The 23190-nt window shown below is 43.2% G+C and overlaps 1 long non-coding RNA gene across 1 annotated transcript; it reads right to left on the bottom strand.

The window, feature by feature from the left end:
* Nucleotides 1-3337: 3337 nt before the first annotated feature.
* LOC121832074 (uncharacterized) lies at nt 3338-5132 on the bottom strand. Its single transcript, XR_013042441.1, has 2 exons — nt 4498-5132; nt 3338-3604 (listed from the first exon to the last, which is right to left on the bottom strand). It is a non-coding gene; the product is annotated as an uncharacterized LOC121832074 (long non-coding RNA).
* Nucleotides 5133-23190: the final 18058 nt, after the last annotated feature.

Genomic DNA, 23190 nt, shown 5'->3' on the forward strand with positions numbered 1-23190 from the left:
CAAGTGTGTAGATATCTATTCAGGTTAGCACACTGCTTTGCTCAATCAGGTTTTACAATCTCAATGGACTGGGTGTCTTTCTGAAGGAGAAGTACCTCATGTCTCATACCTGTCCTTCTGTGGCTGTTTACAATGGAGTGGATTTCCTTGGTCAGACTGGGAAAACGCAATGGGACATAGAATCCTGCCCCAGTCACTGATGCCAAGTTGGTTTTGATAAATGCCCAACCCAGAGTAGTGTTTTAAGAGGTAACAAAGAACAAAAGCCCACAGCACCTCCCTTAGACACCACTGATGAGTAATCATCTGTTCAGTCAATCAGTCATTCATCCTACAGACGCTAGCTAGGTACTTACGATTCACAGCAGCCATCGAAGACACTAAGAACTGGCTTTTGACTTGCCTCATCTGGGAAGATAAGTAATTGTGGGTAAAGAACTCAAGAAACCAGATATCAAGAAAACAAATAATCCAATTAAAAATGGGATACAGATCCAAACAGATAATTCTCAACAGAGGAAACTAAAATGCTAAGAAACTCTTAAAGAAATTTTCAATATCCTTAGCCACCAGGGAAATACAAATAAAAACTACCTTGAGAGTTATCATAGACGTGTCAGAATGGCTAAGATCAACAGAACGGGTGACAGCTCATGCTGGAGAGGATGTGGAGTAAGAGGAACACTCATCCATTGCTAATGGGAGTGCAAACTTTTGCAGCCACTGTGGAAATAAGTGTTGTGGTTCCTCAGGAAGATGGGAATTGATCTACCCCAAGATCCAGCTATACCCCGATTAGACATATAACCAAAGGATGCTTCATCCAACCACAGAGACACTTGCTTAACCATGTTCATTGCTGCTCTGTTCATAGCAGTCAGAAATTAGAAACAACCTAGATGTCCCCCATCAGAAGAATGGACAAAGAAAATGTGGTACATTTATACAATGGAGTGTTACTAGGCTGTTAAAAAAATGACATCATGAAATTTGCAGGCAAATGGATGGAACTAGAAAAAAAAAATCATCCTGAGTGTGGTAACTCAGACTCAGAAAGACAAATATGACTAGCTGGGCATGGTGGCGCACACCTTTAATCCCAGCACTCGGGAGGCAGAGGTGGGCAGATCTCTGTGAGTTTGAGGCCAGCCTAGTCTACAGAGTGAATTTCAAGATAGCCAGGGCTGTTACACAAAAAATTCTTGTCTAAAAAAAAGAGAGGAGGCAGAAAGAGTGTAAGAGACAAAGAGGAGGGAGAACAAGAAGACAAGGCCCTCTAAATCAACAGGAACAAATCTCATATGGACTGCCGGAGAATGAAGCATCATGCACAGGGCCTGCACTGGTCTCTACCAGGCCATCTGTGTACACATTATGGCTTCCGGAGTGAGTCTCTGATTCCTGTACTATATACCTTCTCTTGGGCTCCTTTTCTTCTCTTGGTTTGTCTTGTCTGACTCCAAAGTGACAGTTTGTGTTTTATCATATCACATTATTATATTATGTTATATCATTTTATATTCTATTATATGAATGAATGAAAGCCTAGCCACTAGGGTAAAGGTTAACAACTGAACTGTCCCTTCTATCCGTTGAGAAGGAAAACCAGTTTTCTCTAATAGAGTGACACTGGGCAGATCAACCACTCCAGGACAGGCCTCAGGTTCAGGAACAGTTGACCAACATATCATGAACTCCTCATTTTTTTTGTGTGTGCTTTTATTTGGTTACACTTTGGTGGGGTTTTTGTTTTGTTTTCTAAGGGGTTTTATTTTGTTCTCTTGGTTTGGGGAATTTTATATTGTTTTTTTTTATTTTTTATTTTTTTTTGAGAAAGAACTTTGAGTTAGGTGGTAGGGAAAGGAGAGGGTCTGGAAGGACTTGAGGGAGGGGAAAATATGTTCAAAATATATTTAAATTTAAAAATTGTTTTAAATAACAAAAAGTAAAATATCAAAAAGATAGTTCAAATTTTAAAATCATATAATGATGAAGGAAAAATGAGGTTCAGCATTTGAGAATAAGGAACATGGAATTCATTAGAATACGATGGCAGGGAATTTTTCCTGAGAGGATTTATATGACTTAAGATGTTCTGAGATGCATCAGAACATGAAAGACTTTATCTTCTCTTGGCATTTTGGCCTCCATCAAACCTAACACTTTTATTCAGTCTCTGTATAGCAGCTATCCATGCTCCTATGTACAGATAGTTTATAGTGTGTCTTAATATGCATGTACAGCTATGATATATCATTATTATTCACATTCATAATGTTTTTGCCTTAGATATACTTTTAGCATGCCTGTGTCATATGTTATAGTGTCTCTGTAGGAACGAGAAGAAAAATTTCAAGCTAAAGATTCTAAGTCAATATCTATGGCATTAGCCTGTTAGAACACATTCTCTGTCTGCCTGTCTCTCTTCCCACTGTCTCTCTAAGTCTGCTAAACAGTTTGGGACATCACACATGTATCCAAAATATTCCTACAACATATATATAATGTGCACTCAAACCACACACACAGCACATACACAATATACATGCATCTCACTGATAATACAGACACAAGTATAGCATATATGTCATGGGCATATATTAGCATTTACATACCACACAGAGACACGCATGCATATACTCACACATGACACATATCACATATACATACCATACTACACACACATATAGGACACACCCCATATGCATGTTCATGCTTACACGTATCTCACTGCACATGTGTACATCAGGTATGTATAGCACAGACATCATGTGCCTGTAGTCAAAAATGTGGTAACTTCCCTTTGTTCCATGCTAGCAGGACAGTAATTGTTCCCACAAAAATCTTCTCACTTCTTTATGATTAACATAAACTTAATATTTGGGGTTATTTTACATCCTTATTTACATCCTTATACATATTTCTAGAAACCTCAGCCACAAATCTCAGTGAAGGCTGTTGTTTGGATAAGTATTCCCTAAAAAACCCCACAGTCAAGACTTGGCTGGCAGTGCAGTGCTAAGAATGTTACTAGATGGAGCTGAGGCCCTTAGGCTATTGGGACAGTTGTTGGTGAAATGATGGTCTGTTTCCTTCTTTGCTCAGCTTAATTCTTTCCTCTGTCCATCCCTGGTTCATCGTGAAGTGAGCTCTTCCCTGTTACCACATGTTCCTGTCATGATGTGTGGTCCAGCAACACATCCAGCTACCGGTGGGTTAGAACCTCCAAAGTTGAGCCTAAGTAACTGTTTCCTGTATGAACTAAGGATCTCTATATTGATAGAATTATGGTTAACATAGTAGGGCATCTAGAAATGATGACTAGCTGAGTCCAAACTTCTTTAGGTTCTTTAACAAAATCTGGCTTCAGAACAGGTACCTACAAAGTACAGAGTTTCCGATGTTGGGGTTCTTCAGTCTTATCGCTGAGGTCTCCCGAGGGGTATGTAAAGAAGTATTTGAAAGGGAAAGGACTAGAATTTGCTTTCGGATTGCTGTCCTGGAGGAGTTTGTACTTTTCCACACATACTTGATTCGCTGAGCTGCTGTGTCATGTTGGTGAACATCTGGCTCTCTCTTTTCCCCCTGGACGACTCATTTCAGTCTATGAAGACACATTCACAGATGGTGATGACATACACAAATCATTTGACTGGATTCAGTAAAAAGTAAGGGAAAACAAGCTAAAATAAATCAGGCTAATTGAATTCCAGCAAGCACTTCTCTTTGTTTGTAAGTTCACAGCTGGCCTGATTGTGCGCTCTTTTATATCATCGTTATGAGTTCTGAAGACCAGAGATTAAATAATAGAATCTGAGCTTGCTCCCAAACTCTTTCCCCCACACAATGTGCTGGCCATGAAAGGAAGCTTAATTTTCATCACAGGTGACAGACTAAACACATAAATTAAGCATGCTTACCAGAGTTGATCTCCTACAGAAATCATTTGGTTTCCTCAGCTCTGGAATGTGTGTTTTATAAAATACCACAGTTTATTTCATTACTTAACAGGAAAGAAACGTAGTCACATGCCCTGACTACAGGAGGGGTTTTAGCTGTAGCCTGTTATTGCCTCAGACTGCCGAGTCAGAGGTCACTAACCTGACAAAGGTTCAGGGTGAAGTTTGGCTTCTGGTCTCTGGTTTGCAGGTGAGATGAGGCTGAATGATAGAAATGAGTGGTTTCTGGCATTAACCTGGATCTGCCCATATTTCTCTCACATCTTCGTGAAGCTTTTGGGAGTTCATGTTTTGATTTTAAGGTAAGGACAGTGTTTCTTCAGTGGTAAATGGGAAGACATACCTGGTGTGAGTCAGCGGGAGAGCAGTGAGCACAGCCTTGCCTAGATTTTAGGGGGAGAGAACTCAAAAAGCCCCCTCCACATTGTATCTATAGAAACATTCACAGCTCAGGAGCAAAGGCAACATTCACTTTGCTTGTAGGCTTGCTCTGAGTGGGCACTGGCAAAGCAGCTCTTTCTGCTCCGATTGGCATTACCTTGGGCAGCTCTGAGTCTGGACTGATGCCCCTTGAAGGCCTTCATTCCTGTGCTTGGAAACTGACGCCAGCTGGCTGGTGCAGGCCAGTGCGCTCAGGCACAGTGATTGGTGCAGGGCATCCTCACGACATGGCAGCTGGGCTCTGAGGATGAGAATACTGAAGAAGGGAGGAGACCTTGGGGTCAGGGAGAAGCATGTTGCCTTTCTGTCCTAGCTTTGGAAATGATGAAGATAAACTCCCTTGGGGAATCTTTCTTAAAAGGTTGCAAATCCTGCCTAGCTTCCAGGGGAGCAGAAAATGGTGGCCCCTCCTGTCGAGGACTGTCATGTTTGGATAGGGACAGATGGAACCAGCGCACTGCTGGGGCAATTCGGGAAGATGCAGTCTTCCAGAATGTCCGAGAGGAGCATGAAGAAGGCAGATCGGAAGTGAGCACAACCAGGTCCCACGGGGCAGAAGCCAAGGTACAAAGAGGTCACTTCCATGGCTTCTGATCCAAATGTGATTCTGAGATGCACTTCTTATTACCATTAGTAGTCAACTTCCATAGGTATTACTATTCTATGCTCTAGCATGAGCTACCCAATTCAGAGGAGTCAAAGCAGTCTGGGGACTGAATCATTTTTAATGATTTTTTCTTTTTTTAATTAAGAAAAAATTTTTATTCATTTTATACCCCTAAGATCCCCCTCTTCCCTCCTCCTGCCCTCCCTCCCAGCCTCCCCTCCCAACTTACCCCTCACTCCCACCCACAAGAAGGCAAGGTGCTGTGGGATGGTCTGTATGTCAAATTGCTCTGATTGGTCATTAAATAAAACACTGATTGGCCAGTGGCCAGGGAGGAAGTAGGTGGGACAAGGAGAGAGGAGAATTCTGGGAAGTGGAAGGCTAAGGCAGAGAGACACTGCCAGCTGCCGCCATGACCAGCAGCATGTGAAGACACCGGTAAGCCACCAGCCACGTGGCAAGGTATAGATTTATGGAAATGGATTAATTTAAGCTGTAAGAACAGTTAGCAAAAAGCCTGCCACGGCCATACAGTTTGTATGCAATATAAGTCTCTGTGTTTACTTGGTTGGGTCTGAGCAGCTGTGGGACTGGCGGGTGACAGAGATTTGTCCTGACTGTGGGCAAGGCAGGAAAACTCTAGCTACAGCAAGGCCTCCCATGTGGAGGCACATTCAGTAGAGGCAAGTCCAAGCCCTTCCCTGTGCCTCAAGGCTACACGAGGTGTCCCACCATAGGTAGTGGGGCTCCACAAAGCCCGCTCATGCACCAGAGATGGATTCTGATCCTACCGCCAGGGGGCCTCCCAAGCAGATCAAGCTACACAACTGTCTCAGCATGCAGAGGACCTAGTCCAGTCCCATGCAGGCTCCACAGCCATTGATCCAACTTTCATGAGTTCCCTCTAGATTGGTCAAAGCGTTAAAGTCAGTGTCAAGATTGGAATTCAAACTCACATCTTCCGATTTCAACTCTAGTGTTTTTTTTTTTTAATTCTAATAACATTAAACCTGAGGAAGGAGAGTCCAAAACAAGCAAATGGTCACATTGGCTGTTTCAGTGATGGGGTAAGAGATTTACATGGGAGGAGTAAGCTGAAGAGTTAATTTTTCCTGCCTAAACTAGATGGGACCCTAAACTCACTTATCTATTAATTTTTTAATCCTTACTAAGTTCTTATCATCCTCCCAGATGATACAGGTAGGATTATATATGCATGATTAGTGCTTTTAAGCCTCCATCAAACTCAATGAGAGGAAGAGACACAAAAAGATAACATGACGTGTCCCTCTAGAAATCATACCTACGGCCTGGGTGTGACGGCCCGCACCTCTGACCTCAGCACCCAGAGGTCAAGGAATAAAAATGGCAACTTCAAGGCCAGCCTGGACTGTGTAGAGAAGCCCAGGTTCCTCCTCCCTCAGTCCTTGGGTTGTCTCCCAGGATGCCCCCACAAGTCTTCCCTTGAGACTCACTTGGAAGATGGCGCCATTGCTTTGAGGCAGGCCGTTTACAGGGAAACACACACACACACACACACACACACACACACACACACACACACACACAGGGAAGGTGTGCTGGCGTGGAACCAAGGGTGTGTGCTCCCTTTACTTGGGAAACCCTCGAGGCCACTTCTGTGGCTGACTGCATCATGGCATCACTGTCCTTTCTTGTGTTTAGATCCCATCCTCATCCAATGTGACTCCGCCTAGGACCTGTCCTATGGCTGCTGAGGGTTGGGACCCAGTTCTGCCCTCCTTGGTGGCTGGCCTGGAACCAAATGTTGGGACCCAGTTCTTGAAAGCTGCCAAGGGGTGCTGCCTGAAGAGAACACTTTACAATTCTTATGAAGAAAATCATATTCGACACACCTATGTGAGTTTTGTGTAAGAGGGGGAAAAAAACCTGTCTGTAAAGGTTTCTGATTTCTGTGATGTGGGACAGGGTTGAGAGATGCTATGGAAGTAGCAACCCGCCTGACCTTGCTTTGAAAGTAATCTCCCCGAGCTGAGCTGGGGGGACCACACAGGAGAAGGCGATTGCTTGCTGGCTGAATTCCTTCCCCGCTCCTGTTTAAAAGCTCTCGCCATTTCTCTTTCATCTGCTCGGGGTGTCTTTTCTACATGTCAGAGAAGGAGACTGGGGCCACTACCCTCTTGTGTCTGTCATGATAACCTTGTCCCAGTGGCTCGCACCCTCTGAGCTCCGTGTTCTTGGGATTGGCTTTTGTCTCAGTTCAATGCTGGTGGTGCTTGACACCCAGGAGAAAGTGCTGAACCTTAAATTAATTATCACACATTTTCCTGTCCAGTGATAAAGACATCAAAGGCCCCCATCTAAATAAGGAAGGGATACTGAAGAGAGTATATTCTCTCTCTCTCTCTCTCTCTCTCTCTCTCTCTCTCTCTCTCTCTCTCTCTCTCTCTCTCTCCTACCCTGCTTCTCAGTAATTCTCATTGTGTCTCATTTAAAACACAAAATTGGGACCAGTCAAGGTAAACTCACATGAAATATCTTTTTCCTGGATTCAATGGTGAAGAAAGAAATTGCTTACCAAAGGTCTAAATATTGCCTGCTTCCTTCCAGAATGTTCTAATAAAGTTTCTCCTCCTCCTCCTTCTTTTCCCTGAATGCAGTAACTCCATAACCTCACAAAGGACAGGTCTTGGAAACTTTAACGGTCCTGTGATCACACACCCCAAAAGTTATTTTAGGGGTTGGTAGTTAGATTCTCTGCTCGCCTGAACCCTGATGTTGCCCTGATATTAGTTCTGAGCTCATTGGCTTGCTTCTCACAAGTGCCCCCCTGTCATTTGGTCTGATTTTCAGTGACGTCGCTATACACTGTCCTTCTGGGTCCTGGCTGTTTGGTGTGGCTGACCTGAGTTAGCCTCACATGCATAATGACAATGCTTCTCGGCACAGTTGGCAAACCTAAAGATCCCATGGCATCAATATGTGTGCTGAGCAATGTTCTCGAAATGGAGTGTTAAGTATAATACTGGGTAACAAGTATCCCAGATCCAACACTTCCAGTGTTGGAGTCTACAAACTCATTCAACTAACAGCTGGTCCTGAACTTGGCCCTAGGAGTGTGCTGGGCACAGTGGGACTATTTCTTGTTGTGTAGAGCTTGCAGTCCATGAGGTAAGTACTGATAGCAGCACAGTGGCCTCTCACACAAAGATCAAGGACGAAGTGCCATGAGATGGTGTTGCAGAGACCTGTCAGGGTCTAAGAGGGCTTCCAAGGGGTGCCCGAGAAGGGGCTGTAGAGCTGAAGTGGCCACAGACATCTGAAGGATGTGTGAGATTCCCAGGTGAGGGCAAGATGGGGGTGGGGCATCAGGAGCCCTGGCTGGGGATGGACGGGGCCTGGCCATCCCAGGACTTGAAGTCTGAGTTTGTGGATAAGACCTGAGAGGGAAGGAGGGATCCAGGATTACTGGAGGGAGCAATACCTCCTTAAAAATATATTTAGCCACTCAGCTGTGTGTGAAAGCACACGAGTGCGTGTACCATGGCACACATGTAGAAGGTGGGGGACAACTTATGGGTGGGAGTTGATTTTCTCTTTCCACTGTGTGGGTTCCAGGGTGGAGTTCAGTCTCAGTTGCAATCCTCTTCACCCACTGAGTGGTCTCAACTCTTGATATCATTTTGCTCTAGTCCCCCCTACTTGGAGGTGTCATGAAAGTCTGCTGGGAGCTCTCTTTGATTCTCCAACCCTGAGCTTTCCTCCAGAGCCTCTCAACGAGGGCACCAGGAGGCTCGCCAAGTTTCTTACCTAGCAGCTGAATTCTGCAGAAGCCAACAGATCTTCTTAAACCTGAGGCCCACACTTGGTACAATGCCACCTTCTTTGGTCAAATGTAGTCATGGGACAGCCCTACTTTAAGGGAATGGAAAATAGATTTGGTTTCTCAGCAGATATAGTGTGTTGTTTTGTTGTTGGCTATAGAAGATGGAACTCAGGGCCTCCTAAAAGCTAGGCAAACTCTCTAAGTGTCCTAATACTCTCTGCTCTAGGCTCCCTTTCCCAGAGGATACTAAATTAATACTAAAGCACCATATAGACTACGTATGAACACTTTACAGTTGTCACGTGATAGGGATGCCCCTGTAACAGTTTACCGAGTATGTTCTTTATTTCTCTACCAACTGTCATACCTAAATTCGGATTCTGAGTCCAGCTTCAGAATTTTATACTTCCATTTCATTCAAGGTGCTCTGTGAGGTGAGACAATTTTAAGCACCCCAAAGTAGGCTCACTTCTCCCGTATGTCCTGGGTGGTCTGGCTTCTCCCTCCTGTAATGCTCTTTTTCCTGCCACCGCTCTTTCTTCCCAACAAATCTCACCCAAGTCTAAATGCTTCTCCAGGTCTTCACTGGCCAGTGAAGTCTGAATTGGATGGTCATCTAGTTCCCATGTGAGCCTCGTCTGCCATGCTTATATAATAGGAGCTGAATCGATATCTCTAGATTCAAGCTGAAAAAAAATTAAGATGTTCTAGAACATCCTGCATTTTGAACAATATTAGAAGAGTCATAATGAAGACTAGATGAAAGGTATTGTACTTACCAGGTTCAAGCATTCCCTGTCCCCTTTAAAATAGTATAAACTGTCATGGGCATAACCTTCCCCGTGTATGAAGACAGTGATACCATCAGGATTGCCTAAAATCCTTGTTGTCATAGTGATCCAGCACCGATGGAACTCAGTGGTCTGCATCCCATCTCTTTTGCTTTTTGACACCACAGTCCCTCTTATTGGATATGGAGATTCTAGTCACACATTCCACCAAATAAAACAAAATTCCGAATGTTCTCCAGTTCTTCCTGGAGCAAGTTCTTTGCAATTAGGATCAAACCTGATTGCCCCAATTCTCCAGGTGGAGTTCATTTAAGAATCTTTTCTCAGCGGCTTAAGAGTATTGTGGCTGCTCATTGATATCCTCTTTGGCATGGCTACTTTCTGCTTCAAGCATGGCATTGGGAATTTTCGTTTTGTTCTGTTTTGTTTTCCTGTTCATACTTAGATCCCTTCTTTACCTTTACCCTCACCTCCTTTAAAAACCAGTTTCATTTTCTTAATTAAAATCCTTTAACAAGTGTATCATAACCAACTGATGAGATTCCTATCCACATCTCTTTGGAAAAATCTAATAATATTCATATCTCATATATTCTCAAATAACACTAATAATGTTCAGAGAATGATATTCAAAAACTATGAGACTCTGGTTTGAGTTGTGTCAATTTGAAATTGATTCATAACTTCTGCTTGCCTTTTGCGTTTTGCTGCAAGTCATTGGGTTACAAACATGGCAAACAATGTTATTGGGACGTGTGTCCTTATGTTGACAATTAAGTCTTACATACACTCTAGTATGTCCCATTAGATGAGAGGGGGCAGGCCAGATGCCGCACAGGCTGAGCAGTCCTTACTGAAACTCAACGGATCATCTGTGTTTGGGATTTGGGAGTTTTTCAGGTTGTAGAAGATTTGCACAAATGATACCCTGAGGGAACCGAAATCTTGTGGTTTGAATGTGAAATCTGGCACGATAGGCGTGATGCCTGGGGTTCTTAGGAGTCAGTCAAATCTCAGGCTTTCTAGGCTTCTGTCTGAAAATGCCTGAACTCTTCAAAGTGGCAGCTTTTCCAGCTTGCTCAGGGGTTCTTGGGAAGTTGTTTCCCAGGCCTTGTTTCCTTTTACTCAGCTATCTGGGCACACAACGGTGTCTCAAGGCCACAGCTGGGCACAGAACCCAGCTCTATCCATGTGGTGCTGGCTTTTCAGGCATGAAGAATGCATGAAAGATGGAGACATGGAGGAGGCTTCTACCACCTTTCCAAGAAGGGCCCGGGAGGCCAGGCAATCTGAGGTGGAATTGGAGATCTGGAGGAAGTTTCTGTGAAGGTGAAGCTAATGATAGAATGATAACCTGGTAACCCAGTGACCCCAGGAGCTAGAGCCTAGGATGTTTGAAATGCCAGAATCATTGAATGTCTGCTGACTAAAGCCACAGGCAGTGAGTGGAGCCAGTCTAGGGGAGAGGCTTTGTAGCTGGCAAGACCACAAGGATTAAACTGCCCACCTACCCCAGATGCCAGACTTGGATCTACAGGATATAATTGTCAATGATGCAAAAATACAACTCTTACCTCAAAGGAGATAAGAGATTCTCTAAAGCCAAATCAGAGTGACCATAGCCTGGGAACACAGACTTAAATGACCTCAAATTCCATGTTTCAACATGGAGTCAGCTTCATGACATTTTTTCTTATAGGAACCAAACAAAAATCAAGACACTTTTCAAATACGTTTGTAGAAACACTGAAGCGGCAGCTTACAGAAGAGTGGAGACATCTCTCCTCAGTGCTCAAATGCTGTCTGATGACTCAGCCTCTGGGTTGTTGGAAACTAGAGTTTTGTTAAGGTTTTTATTTGTTCATCACAGAATGTTAGGGCAGAAATGGCGAGTTAGAGGGCTAAATTCAGCCCAGCATAAATTGCAATGAGTTTCTGCATCTGCAGTAGTTGAAACTGTGCAGCTACCAAAGTGTCAGTCAATAGGCCTTCACAGGCACAGCTGCCTTCCAGGAACTCTCATTCACACGTGTCCTCCTGCCTCGGTTGCAGTCTTGTGATCTGATCCTTGATATTCCCCATTCCTCTCTTTTGGAATGTGAATGTGTATTGTGTGTCATGAGTTCAAAGCACATAGCGTGGCAGTCTTAGTGAGGGTCACCATTGCTGTGATGAAACACTGTGACGAAGGCCTCTTGGGGAGGAAAGAGTTTTACCCAACTTATGCTTCTACATCCCTGTTTATCATCAAAGGAAGTCAAGATAGGAACTAAAGCAGGGCAGGAACTTGGAGGCAAGAGCTGATGCAGAGGCCATGGAAGAATGCTGCTTACTGGCTTGCTCAGCCTGCTTTCTTATAGAATGCAGGACCACCAGCCCAGAGGTACCCCCCCCACACACACACAATGGGCTGGGCCTTCCCCCATCAATTACTAACTAAGAAAATACCCTACAGGCTTGCCTATAGCCCAATCTTATTGAGACATTTTCTCAATTGTGGCTTCCTATTCTCCAGTGACTAGCTTGTGTCAAATTGACATAAAACCCTCTAGTGCAGGGCCTTTTGAATTTTGCCGGGGCTCATAGTGAAGACTTTGCATGGAGTCTCAGAGGAGATGTTGGGATCTCCAATACAGCAATGTTCCAGGTGGAACTTTCGTGAAGTCTCAGACCTTATAAAAAGATGAATCTATCGATAGTTTATACTTTTATGGGCTATTGGATGGAAGCAGAGGAAGTGAGGCCCATTGGAAGGAAGTGATTCCTAGCAGGCACATCCTGGAGAGAACAGCTTGTCCCTGGCTCGTTCCTCCTCATGCACTCTCTGCTTCCTGCCTGCTGTAAGGGGAGCCCCTACAGTTTACTATGTATCTCCCATGATACCCTGCCTCCCTAGACTCAGGAGCAGTGAACTACAGACTGAGTCCTATGACAGCAAGAGCCAAAACAAACATTCCCTCCTCTAGGTCTTTGGAAATAAGCACTTTTGTCACAGTGAAGCAAAGCTGACAAATCCATGAATCTAAAGTACATTTGTGTTTTGGATTCCCTGCACACATAGACCAAAGGTAGTTTTGTTCAATATTTTAAACATGGGCCTCCAGCTCAAAGGTGTGGCAATAAGTGCCCTCACCTCCTGAGCCATCTGGTTGGCCCAGAAACTTGATTTTAACTAAGTAAAAATACTTTGTAGTTCATGAATCTTGATATTTTTGCCCCAGGAAACACGGAAAGCTTGAGACAGTCCAGAGGAAGAGAAGAATCAGTGAGGGTTCTTAGGTACTCAGTGGACACTATAGAGAATGAAGAAGCCCTGGCTCCAGCACCCAGACGGTTCAGGAGCTTCTTGACCTCATTGTGTGAGACTTTGTCACACTCCTGTAACACCTGCGTTGGGGGTGGGAGATTTTAGGGCTGCTGGGCAAGCTGAAAAATGGGAAGCTCTATGTTTACTGTTTTGAAGGAATGAGAGAAGAGGCAAGAAAGAAGGACACCTGACTCTGCTTTTGGCTTCTGTGTATCAACGAACACACACACACACACACACACACACACACACACACACACATGCACGCACGCACGCACACACAGAGGAATGTTCTCACAGTTATAAAGTATAAGCACAACTTTATGAATCAAAATTGTTTCTGCTTCACTATGTGACTAGTTCTAAATTCTCAAAAGCAATGACCAAATCAATGACTTTCCCTAAGACTGCTGATTTAGAAGTATAACAGATCATTCCACACAGAGAAAATATGTACTCTTACTCTCACAGAACTCAGGTGTCTAAGGAAGCGACAGGCCACGCTATGAGAATGTCGGGAATAGGACGAAGACTGGAGAAGTATCTCAACAGGTGTACCCAGCCTGGTGACTTGAGTTCAATCCCTGGAATCCACATGATGAAAGAAGGGAACTGATTTCCCTCCGTTGTCCTCTGACCTTCACATGTGCTCTGTGGTGTATATACAGCTCTCTGTCCATTTCTGCCTTGATGAACTTTGCTTTGAAGAGTCGGTGTAGACAGGCTGGGTGGTTGTGATGGTGATCTCGGTTGTCAATCTGACTACATCTGAAGTCAAGCAGCTGCCCAGGCCTGTGAAGGATTTTCTTGGTTGGATCATTTGAGGTGAGAGGACCCAATGTAAATCTGGGCCACACCTTATGGTGGCAACCCACATAAAAGGGCAAGGGAGAAGGGAAGTTTTGCTTTTTACCTGCTTGCCCTCACTCTCACTGCCAAGTTCATTCCTTCACCGGTATTAGCCTGCTTCTTCAGGATTCCCATAAATACTGAAGACATCCAGTCTCATGGACTGAACAACTACTGGATTCTTGGACTTTACATTGGGAGCTGACCATTGTTGGACTAGCTGGACCATAATCTGCAAGCCACTGTGAATCACACACACACACACACACACACACTCATGTACACACCACATTTATGAAAGAATATGTATGTATTCCTTCTGTCAGATCTGTCCCTCTAGAGAACCTGGATAATACAGTGATAGATAACATGCTGAGGTCCAGGGCAGAATCTTAAAGTTCCCTATTACCTAAATTACTCATTAGATTAAATTATATTTTAAAAGTTGCTCCAATTCAGATTGTCAAACATGGTTTTACTGAAAGGTAGAATTCTTGAGAAACACTGGACCATTATAAGATTGTGAATTAATTCAAAAATAAAACTTGATATAATTTAGGCCACTATTTTATCTCTAAATTTTTTCTGTGGTGGTCTAGAAGTTGTATTTTGTAGTAAGATTCTAACCCCAATGGAAAATAAATATAACCTTGAAATATACAACATTTATAATAAAGCATAGGAATAGGAGATTAGTAGATGCTTGTAGTTAGGCATGACTTCTGACATCTTTAGGCCCACAGCTCTTCATATGCTCCTTCCTAGTTCCCAGTCATCACATCATCTCCACCACTACTCATGAGAGGAAGCTGACAGTTGCACATACGAGAGGCACCTTTTCAGCTACTAGAAAAATGCTTTCTTAGTTGATCAAACTCTATTTCATTAACCCTGCCTCTTACTTCAATCCTCTAATGCCACAGTTAAGAGGAGTAAGGAGAACCCCAAAATAAATGGTACAAGCACATGCCATGGGGGTGTGACTCACTGTACACAAAACCAAGGTGACTGTAATCACCATTGGCTTCAACAAGTCAGAAAATGACCCAGGATGTTTAGGCCATCTTTAGCCGCCAATTCTGGAGTGACCAGAGCATCCCTAGGCTGGCCTTATCCGTGAAGGCCATATGGAATTGTCTCTTATTTAATTTTTAGTATCTCCTTCAGATTTGGCCATGTTACATGTCCCAAATCCCTTCTTTAGGCTACTGATCCTTGTTCTTGCAGAGGACACTTGTTCAAAGACCTTTAGTAAAGAAGTGGTCACTTGACATTGTCTCCCTTATCAATATTCCTTTTAAATCCTGTTTTTCAAAATTGAGTAGAAATTTCCAATGTGGTCCACAGTGACGAGAGAGAGGAGGAGAATGTAGAGAAGGGCAGGAAGGAGGGAAGAAGAAGTGTTTGCCGACATGGTTGCTGGGAGTCCCTCCTGACTTCTGATGGCCAGATCTTTACTCCATAGTCAAATTATTCACACATTGTTTGCTAATTTGTGCAGAACGTGTCCTTGGATATCCAACCTGTCAGGACTGTAGGATGGACCCAACTGGGGCACCTGGGAATGAGGATAAGACAGATACCAAAAGAAACACTGGGACTGGGTAAGCTAAGTGCTCTGGTGGAGACAGACCAGCGACCTGAACACTGAGTGTGTTTATTATATACAGCTGACTGAGTAGGCAGGCTAGCTAATCTTGGTAGGGGGTCTCTCCAGGGGATCAGTCCCCGGCCATTGTCACCAGAAGGAGGAAGCTAATACTTCCTGCACACAGTCAATAGCACTACTGATCAGTGGAAAGTCTTGTCATGCCCAGGAGTCTGGAGCATCGAGGTCCTTGACCTGGCATGCTCATGCCGGCTGTCTACACTCACTCAGGACTTCATCTGCTCTCCACGCCAGCCTGTGCACCTTGTGCCTTCATGTCCCTCCATTTAAACACTGCAACCATTATCCCTCTCCAGCCCTCCTACTTACATTTCCTATACATCTTCCAACCTTAAGGCTTAAAGCTCTGCATCAGAGATCAGAGCACAAGATCAGGGCAAAGACAAGCCTTCCTGAAAATCAATCACATTGGATATCCAGGCCAATGCCTTCAGCAGTTAGTTATATACAAGAAAGCAACCCAGCAGCCAATATTTCACTTTCTTGACCTCAGACACTCCGTGAATAAGGAGAGCCAACAAGGCCAGAACAGATGCTGATAATGCAATATTTAACTTGTCCGTGCAGACAAATTTGCATTTGTGTGTAGGAAAATGCTCTATTTCTACATGCATAGTCGATGATACATAGGTACCATTTTGCTGCACTGTCTGCTTCAAATCTCAAGGGAAATTTTCAACTGTGTGTTACAAAGAAACTATAAGATTGCAAAGAATTTCAATTTGTTTTACCTGCAAAATGACAATTTCATGTGGTTTGACCTGCTCCCATGTTCAGAACAAATGTGACAGAGGCCGTTGCTCTCAGGATAGAAGATAGAGAGAGTCTCCTGTGCCAGGAGGGATGTCAGGGTGCTGGTGTAGACTATGACTCTGTACCCTTGCCGTCAGTACACCACCCTGCCTTTCCACACAGCTTGGGTGGCTGGCCAGAAGTTCTAAGTAGTTTCTCCAATGTTTGTTGATAGGCCCACAGGATTGAAATCACTTTGGTACAGTAGTCCATGGTCTGTTAGCCCTTACATCATTTCTCCAGGGTGACTCCTGAGTACTGTGAGCTCTACAGGGCTAATTATGTAAGAAGAATTTGAACTTTCAACAGTAAACAGTTGCTGAGTGGCAGCAATGGATGGAGAAATCCAGCTCTGATGCCACCACCCCTCCCGACTCATAATGTTGTCCAGTGGAACAGATACTGGAATACTGGGATGGAAGAACTTACTTCTGTCCCAGAACTTTTCCAAGACAAGAATTTTTTTTATTCAATGTCTTTCTCTCTCATATGTTGAAATGTGTTTCTCTATTAAAATGCATCTGTACACACATGCACACATGTGTGCATGCACGTGTGCGTGTGCGTGTGCGTGTGCGTGTGCGTGTGTGTGTGTGTGTGTGTGTGTGTGTGTGTGTGTGTTTGCATATATAAGAAGGGGAAGTAGCATGATGTAAGACTTGTTTAGACAGGCTGCTGGCTGCCTGTGAGTGATATTTACTCATTCATCTTAACTCATCTGGATGACTGGGACTCTCTGTGCAAACATTATTCATGTCTGAAATTGTAATTAATATTTCAGTTGTGGGGGCATGATAGAGCAAGTAGCATCTCAGTAAACTCACTGAGCTGATTACAACTTCTGATCTCTGTTTTGTGGCAATAAACCTCCAATCACCTTTGGAAATTTTATAGCATAAATAAGTGCTCAGGAAAAGAAATTTCAATACATGTTCTACTATAATATTTCATATAACAATGTAGATAACAAGGAAAATTTTCCCCTTTTGCATATAAAATTGACCCAAAGAATAATTTAATTAGGTTCCTGTATTAGGATTCTCTAAAGAAACAATTTATATAATGAATCTCTCTCTCATACATATATATGTATGTATGTATGTATAAAGGGAATTTATTGGAATGACTTAAGGTTGTAATCCAGCTAATGCAACAATAGCTGGCTATGAAGGAAAGTCCAAGAATCCAGAAGTTGTTCAGTCTACGAGGCTGGATGTCTCAGCTGGATCTTGGTAGACTCTGGAATCCTGAAGAAGTAGGCCCTAGTGCCACTGAAGGAACGGACTCACTATTGAGGCAAGAGAAAACAGGCAAAGAGCAAAAGCTTCCTTCTTCCATGTCCTTAAACAAGCTTCTAGTAGTGTGGCCCAGATTAAGAGTATGTCTTCCTGTCTCAAGATCTGGGTCAAAGACGTGTGTCTTCTTCCTACCTCAAAGATCCAAATGAGAAGTGGATTCACTTACTTCAAACCAAGCAAAAATCTCACAGGTGTGCCCTCCATTTCTGAATTATAGTTCATTCCAGACGTAGTCAAGTTGAAAACCAAGAGTAGCCATCACAGTCCCTACACAGAACCCACTACTACAATTTTGATATTGTACCTAATGTTCCTCTAAATACTCAACCTTGTCTAATAGATCAGCACATCTCTCAGCTCTCATCAAAGCAGCTTCTTGCTAGAGTGGACAGAGGTTGTACAGAGAACCATGGCTGACCAAAGTGCAGACTATGTGACTGTGAAGTGTCTGTGACTGGATTCAACATCTATAGTACATCCACTACACCAGAGGCCCAGGACATTGCAAGGCTGTCACTTCCATGAATCTCTACAGTAGGGAGGTCTTCACAAGACCACACCAGTTGAAATCCCAGCACAGATAGTGGGAAGGACTCATAAGACCCTCTCCATAGTTGAAGAGCTACAGGCAATTCACGGCTGCTGAGAAACGGTGAGTTCTCTTAGACAATGAGGAGCCCCCTGACAGGCTGCCCGCCCCATTCCTACATATGAGGGCAACACAAACTGGACCAGTGGGTTATAGGTCTAGGATTTATTCGTTACAGAAGAAAACATAAATTTGAGATGAGACCATGGGAGGAATTGGGGAAGTAGATGTGATGAAAATACATGTATGAAATTCTAAAAAGAAAAACAATAAAAATATCTCCTTTTAAACTGAGAGTATTTTCTTTCTCAGCAGATAAGACAGAAGACTCAGGAGCCCCAGGGCAAATGAGGTGGGGCTATGAGGGGAGGGGGAAGCCAGGCTGTTCAGAGGGATAAACGTGTCAGGACCAAAAGCAGTCAAGAGCCCAGCCTGTGATCGCAGCACTTTTATCTAGAGTGTGACAGCAGAAATAGGGTGGATTAAAGTTGGTTCTTTTTTTTTTTTTCAGAAGGATTGAGAAACTACATTCTCATCACTCTCAGATGGCTGGATGCGTTGTGTTTTCTGCTTCACACGTGTTTCTCCTTCTCAAGAGAATCTTTGCCTTGTGCTCACAAGACATGGTCAACATACAGAAATTCATGAAACTAACAAAGACAGCCAGCCTCTTTTCAACTATGCTAACCACGATGGTTGTGAGTATCATTGTAGTGGTTAATTACTAAACTTAACAATTCTGGATCCCTCTCTCTAATGAAATGATAGGTGCAATGAAGCAAAAGGGAACTCCAGCGACTGTGGAAAAATAAAAACAGGGCAGAAAGGAAATCAACAACCACAGCAGGCCCATCTCCAGAGAAGCACACCCCACCCCACCCCCACCCCATGTATGCCATTGTGGCCTGAGGTGCCTGAGAAACTCCTCCACAGACATCAGAGTGGGAAGTCAGACCTTCGGTACTTGCCTCATGAACACATGCTAGCCTCATCATTTTTACTATCCTTGTTTATTTATGGCATAAAACTAAGTTGAAATTATCAGGGACTATGCCGGTCCAGCTCCTCGATAGTCCCCTCCCAGGGTCTGGGAAGAATCTACAACCAGCTGATAATTAATCTTTGATGAAAAGAAATGAATCTGTGTACATGAAATTCCTTAGTCCATATACTTATTCTGTGTCAGTTACAAGCTTATATTCTGCTCTCATATTTAGCTCCTTTCTTGCCCAATTACTCTTTACATTTATCTGTTGTCCCCTCCAGGTTCCATCTTAATTCCTCTATCTAGTTCTGCCCATCTAGGTTCTCATCCATCTTGTTCTTTCCCATATCAGCTCCTCTCCATCTCCTTCTTCCTCATCTTGTTCTTCCCCATCTGGCTCTTCCTCATCTTCCATCTCGTTCCTCTAGTCCTCTCTTTTAGCCCTTCAATCTAGTTCTTCCCCATCTCAGTTTGTTCCTCTCAAGTTCTTACCCATCTAGTTCTTCCATTCTCTTTTCTCGTCTCCATCCCATGCCCTGGAAGTCCCGGTATAAGAAGGGAGGGTCCAAGCTAAATTGTGTAAAGCTGTTGCTTAACGTCCACCTGACCTAGGCAGTGTCTCCTTGTGGAATTTACCTTAAGTCAGGAGACTTGCATGTGGATGTTATCACTGTTAGTCCTTGAAAATTGGGCATCAACCTAGGCGGTGTCTCCTGTTAGTCCTTGAAAGTGGCCAAGGGAGATATCTGATTCCAGAGAAAGCCTTTCCTGAGGCTGTTCTCCAAACACCTGGAATGTGTGTGACAAGAGAGTGACCAGTCCACACTGTTAGCCCTTCTAGGGAAAAGTCAATTGGGAAAGCTATGAAGGCACATATGACTTTCATAACAGAACACAGCTGATGTATAACAAGCCAAATAACACCAAAAGCTCCTTGGAATTTGGCTTCCTCTGGAGGAATTCCCTGATCCCTCCAGGTAGTGACTTTGCCATAACCAGCTGAGTTCGTATGATATATTCCTGCGGCCCGCAGCATGAAATGTCACAGTTTTTTCCTTATAATTACTTCAAATCTGAAAACATTTCTAACTACTGTTTCTACCAAGACATTTTCAAAGTCAGGTTTTAAAATTAGCCCACAAAGTAAGGGGTTTCATGATGATGTTTCCATATTCTCATCTATCTTGTCGGCCCTCCTCCTGGTGGTCCTTCCCAGTGCCCTTGCCCCATCCCTCTGTCATCTTCCTCTTTCTACAGCAACCACTTCTACATTCCCATCACAGCCACTCCACTGCTCTGGAGATCTCTGACCTCTCATCATCCCCTTTCTACTTTGTGACCCCCATATGCATGTGCTTGTGCATGAACATATACATAAAGTAAAACCCCAAATCTGAATCTGAGGGAAACATGCAATATTTGTCTTCCTGTACCTGGCTTATTTCTCTCAACATGATAATGTCCAGTTTCGTTCATTTTTTTTTAAATGACAAGTGCCAGATTTCACTTTTTTTTTGTAGCCACAACAAGTTTCATTGCGTGTCCACACACCATACTTGCTTTGCCAGTCTCTCAGATGATGAGCTCTAAGCTGGTTCTATTTCTTAGCTGCTGGAGATAATGTAATAATAAACATGAATGTGCAAATATCTCCATAGCTTTCACTCACTGGAGACAACTAAGGAAATCAGCATAAAGGAAGAATGGTTTGTTTTGGTTTACAGGTTCAGAGATTTCAGTCCATGGTTAGTGGCTTCATTGATTTGGCACTCGTGGCACAGTGAGACACCCCAGGGTCAAACATAGGAGAACAAAGCTGCTCATTTCATGGGAGCCAAAAGGCCAAGAGAGAAGGGAAGGGTCTGCAGTCGCAGGATTTTCCTCCAGCACACACTCGCAATGATCTCACTTCCTCCTACTAGGTCCTACCTCATAAACATTTTGGCACTCCCCACTCATTTCAGAGGCTTGTGGCCAAATCTTAATGTGTAAAAATCTTAATGTGTAAACTATAATAATAATAAAAAAAGTAACCAAATAATCATTGAGCCCAGAACCTTATGTTTCACAAATGGAGACTACAGGTTTTTGGTACAACTTTCACACAAAACCATGCTCATTCTTGAGTGGTATCTTGTGGTAGTATTGTGTTCCCCAAAATATTGTGCACTCTAATAAACTTATCTGGGGTCAGAGACAGAACAGCCACAATATTAAACATAAATAAAGGCAGTGATAGCACACGCCTTTAATCCTAGCATTCCAGAGGCAGAAATCCCTCTGAATCTCTGTGATTTCAAGGCCACATTGGAAACAGCCAGGCATGGTGACACACGCCTTTAATCCCAAAAAGTGAGCCTTTAATCCCAGGGAGTGATGGCAGGAAGTGGAAAGGTATATAGGGCGTGAAGACCAGAAACTAGAAGCATTTGGCTGGTTAAGCATTCAGGCTTTGGAGCAGCAGTTCAGCTGAGATTCATTCTTGATGAGGCTTCCAGTCTGAGGAAATAGGATCAGCTGAGGAACTGGTGAGGTGAGGTAGCTGTGGCTTGTTCTGCTTCTCTGATCTTCCAGCGTTCACCCTAATACCTGGCTCCATGTTTGATTTTACTAAAAAGAACTTTTAAGATTCCCGCTACAGTATCTAAATGCTTCATGGAGATTTTCAGACTGCATCTAGTCTGTTAGGAGGTGACTAATAGCATTTATTACCTTTGTTCTAAGAAATACTCTGCAATAAAGTATGGGATGCAAGAGAGAACAAAAGAGGAGAACAGAAACTCTCTAGAAAGCTATGGGAGAAAATGTTGTATTGAATGTGATTTTAAGACAGGGCACCCTGAGCTCAGCTATATTTTATAGCACTCCAGTGGTGTGCGTGTGTGTGTGTGTGTGTGTGTGTGTGTGTGTGTGTGTGTGTGTACATGAGCATACGCGCAGACCCTGAACACTAGCTTGGCTGTTATTCTTGAGGTGCCAACATACACTGTGGTTTCAGAAAAAAGGGTCTCCCTGGGATCTGGAGCTCACTAATTAGCCTGGGTTAGCTGGTCAGTAAGTTCTGGAGATCTGCCTGTCTCTCTCTCCCCTATCTACAAGCCTGTGACATCTCTTGAAATATTTTTTTGTGTGGGTTCTGGGGAATCACACTCAGGTAAGGCAACTAGTTTTTTAACTGAGCCTGCATCCTAGCCCTGTTTCATAGCTTTAATTGCTGTGTTATCATAGAATAACTAGAATAAATAAATAAAATTAAAAAAAAACTCTAAGGAATTAGAACATGAAAAAATTTTTTTTACATAAAGCAACTAGGAAGAAAGAATTAATAAGAATTAAGGCCAAATTATTGAAATGAAAAACTCAACAACAAAACTTCTGAAATGTTAATTTATACCTAGATTTTTCTTGAATGACAGGGGTAGCAAGAGGGAGGGAAGAATCATGCATGACCTGACTCATGAAATAAGAAAGGCACAAAATGGAATTCTTGGACAGAACATTCATTACATCTAATCAATTTTTTAAAAGAAATTACAAAGAGGAAGTAACGTGGGGTAATATATTTCCTTTGTCAGTGAATGATGACAAGGTGCTGACTTGTAAGAGGAGGCAGGAATTTTTCTCCTGATGAACATATCTCTCAATTCTGTAGCTCACAATACCCTGTGATTGTCCATTGACCAATGCTGACCTTTAAAGTATCTTCAGACTCCACAATTGGAGTCAATCCATTTGGGTAACAATGGCGCTCAGTGTAACAGTTACTGGTTAGGTTCATACTGAAGAAAGGCTCTAGAAGATACTATAGATTCTGGGGAATCTACAATGCAGGCTATCAGTGCCACCTGTAACCCACAGGCCAGGAGTTTCCTCTGTGTGGGTGTTTATATTTGAAAACACTGCTAAATTGGTCGAGAAGAGGAATGTTGGTCAAAATAGATAATTAAAGTAATTGTGTTACTTTTCCTGGGGAGATATGAAGAAATGTTTATTCATCCCAGATAAGGCAGCAATAATAGATGAAAGTAATAATTCCATGGAATTCCAGTTTGGTGAGCCAATGAGTTTGTTAGGTTTATTTCAGAAGTATTGGCAAGG

Source organism: Peromyscus maniculatus, chromosome 9 (genome assembly GCF_049852395.1).
Source record: "Peromyscus maniculatus bairdii isolate BWxNUB_F1_BW_parent chromosome 9, HU_Pman_BW_mat_3.1, whole genome shotgun sequence".
NCBI lineage: Eukaryota > Metazoa > Chordata > Mammalia > Rodentia > Cricetidae > Peromyscus > Peromyscus maniculatus.